Raw genomic sequence first — 3,416 nt, forward strand, 5'->3', positions numbered from 1 at the left:
CGTCATGTTATGTTGTCCAACCAACAAACAGTCACTAGTTTTAACATGTTTTCTTCCATCTCCTAACAAAAATCTAAAATAATTGTCAAGGTGATTTCAAACTTAAATTTGTCAATCGTTCCGAGGAACATTTTCAATTTGCCATCCAGGAATTTCTTACTTTTTAAGGCATGTTGAACAAATACTTAACAGAACAGAAACTTCCTAGGAGAGAAGGAAACAAAATGAAAAAAAGAAAGAAAAATAACACGATAACATTTACATTATTTACAAAGCACAATGCTTCGGTTTATATCTAGCAAGCGCCTCTGCTTTTACGGGTTTTGTTGCAATTACTGTTGTATGAGTTTTAATGTCTGTGTTTGAGATGTGTGAATGATATGTGATTGAGATGTGTAAATGGTATGTGAGATGTGTAAATGGTATGTGTGTGTGTGGGCTATGTAAATGTATGTGTGTGAGATTTATATTTTGTGTGCAATGATTTAGAGGTACAAATGTTGTGTTTGAGAGACGTGCGGGTGTTTGTTTGAGATGTGTTAATTGTGTGAGCTGATTAAATTATGTGTGTGGGTGTATTTATTTGAGATGTGTAAGTGGTATGTGGGGGATGTGTAAATGTTTTATGTGTAAATGTATGCGTGTGAGATTAAGTGTAAATGGTGTGTGTGAGTGTTTGTGTCAACAGAACCTAGATGTAAATCAGTGTAAAAACCAAGGAACTAAAGGGACCCGAAGTCCCGTTGAGAAGTCTCTTGCTTTTTTTTGTTAAGATCTTTTTGTACACATTATTATTGTTTTATACAACAGTTCAGCTCGGCCGGTATCTAAGCCAGCCAGGATGTTATGACACAAAGTCCACCGAACACAAGACCCCGACCGTCCCCAAGTCGCTTCCCTAGGGTGGGGAAGACCTCCACACCTACCGCCACCCGTCCCCCACACCCGTCTTCTCCGGGTCACGGAAGAAGAATTCCACCCCAGCCTCAATTTGAAAAAGAAATGTAAAAGACGTCCATTCTTGGCGTCTCCTGCGTTCCGGACTCGGCCTGAGGTTCAAGTCCCGAGACCTCGACTAGCACCATCACAGATGAGACCCGGTGGCCGGTCTTTACAAAGCCAATGATTAGTCCGGTTCACGGTCAACATGTCGGGGTGGGGTGGTCTTCGGTTTAGGAGGACAGGGGCTGGGGCTTTAATACCAGGGCGGCCAGTGGATCTTCTTAAAGGGTGGCTCGCATCTTAACAGCCACTGGACCGCAACCCTGTCAACAACAGACAGAACAACGCTTAGAAGACGTATGCGGCACACTGTGACAGAACCTAAACCGAAACGCTTACTAAAAAAGCACTTCTCGAGATCTACAAGTCACTATCCAATCGGTGGAGGAGGAAACGCAAATGGTAATAGAGCCTATGGCCCACTAATTATAGCTGGAATTTGCAGTGGTATGATTGTTACAAACTGGGGGTTGGTGGCGACAAAGTTGGGATCCATTGAAACAATTACCACTTATCCCCATAATAAATGAAACTGAATCCTCGAGATTGACCCTTTAAGTTAAAGGGTCCCTTGTTTGCCCTCAGGTGTGAGTGAGATAGCCATCACAAGCTGTATCAAAAGTGACATCCCAAGTGGCACTGTCCACCCAGAAGTGTGCTAGATAGATCAGTCTGCCAGCCTACCCTTTGGAGTGTAGCCCCTGGTATGCTTATTATACATCTGGGTGGCACTCCGACTTGGGATGTCACCAAGTCAGAAGGCACAGCACATTTAGAAACGCCTTGTAATGGCTGATCACACTCAAAGCTGCTGGTGGACCTTTAATGGCCTTTTATGTAGCCTGGGACCAGACGAATTTGGGAGCTCATGTTTTATTTGCTCTGGCATAACGACGTCCGACCTGTCACAACAGTATCTAATATGGGGCGGGGTTGACACCGACTCCTCAGAGGAGCGCCCTATGGGAGGGAGCTGCCACATGTCTCACACGTTTTGTTGCTCTGATTGGTCGTAGATCTAGAGGCATTTTGGTCCGTGTTTGTGAATTTATCTGGCAATGTCAGCCTAACGTTAAGAGGTGCTGCGGGTGAGATTCAAGAGTTATTAAGAGAGCAGAAAAGAGCACAATTAAGCAACCAACATTTTCAATAAAAAAAGAAAACACATCTCACCAACATCACGGTTTCTTTCCAGCTGATCCAATCCCGTTACGCCGGGCAGGTGAGGCGGTAGGAGGAGGGCCCCTAACCCACCCCACGCCTTTCAATCACGCCCCCCCTCTCGTCCCGTAGCTCTTCCTCTGGTCTGTAGGAGCAGGACGAGAGCCCTCGGCCTGGGGGCGGCCTGTGTTGAACAGCACTTCCTCTGTGGGGCGACCCTTCCAGACGGCCAGTCGGGTCACCTTCCCGGTGCGGGGCGGGGCACTACAGTATGTCCCCAGAACCCTTCAGTCTAAGTGGTGCCGTCTCTCTCCCTTTCATTCGTTCATTCTCTTGCTCTATAGAAGCAGGGAAAGCAGACGTATCAAGAGATCCCCTTCACAAAAATCGCGTTTATCGTAGACTAGAAATCAAAAGGAAAAAGGGGGTTGGTTAAGTCGAAGAACATTCATTACTCTCAATGTCTTATGAATTTTCCTTCATCCGTTCTTTCGTATTTTTTTCTCACCCGCTCCCGCGTCTCTCAAAAGGTTATTAAAAAAATAAGTATGTACAGGAGGTGTAAGAAGATGCTCTTCTTTGTCAAGTCTCTTGTTTTTCATAAAGGTGGGAATCTCTCGTTTTTTTTCGGCCGAGGAAAGCCCCGGGCCTTTCAACCTCCTGTTGGTTGTCTTTTTTTGAAATTGTGCTCCCCGTCCCCAAATCGGTACCTCACAGCTTGTCTGAACAAAAAGTGCATAGGTGAGTTGTGGAGGGCAGGGCGAGTGCCTTCGTGAGGGCGGAGGGGGAGGCGGAGCCGGCGGGACCGCCATCCTAAGACCGCCTCTCTTAACCGCCGCACTGCCGACCCCCCACTCCGTGACTGGCTTCAGGTCTGCACTCTTCACAAAAAATGAAGACAATCTTTGATTTGTTTCTGCCGTTGTCCCCTCCCAACACAGCTCCATGTTGATCGTTAAGTCTCTTCATCCTCCTCCTCAGAACGACCAAGGCGAACAGGAGTCCAATATATCTATATATATATATTTATATACATATATAATTCTTAATGTCTTATTGGGATTCTGTGTTTTTTTCAAAGCGTCACCAGTCAATGTCTCGATGGCAGAAGCACACTTGCAAAGCCCAACCCATGACAGGGAAAAGAAAACAAGAAAGTAAAGTCAAACTGAACAAAAATAAAGTAAAACTCCACCCACGGAAATCCATGCGGGTTGTAAACGACCACAGCTCTAGTATGGAATAGAAAGTCC

Source organism: Gadus macrocephalus, chromosome 17 (assembly GCF_031168955.1).
Source record: "Gadus macrocephalus chromosome 17, ASM3116895v1".
Lineage (NCBI taxonomy): Eukaryota > Metazoa > Chordata > Actinopteri > Gadiformes > Gadidae > Gadus > Gadus macrocephalus.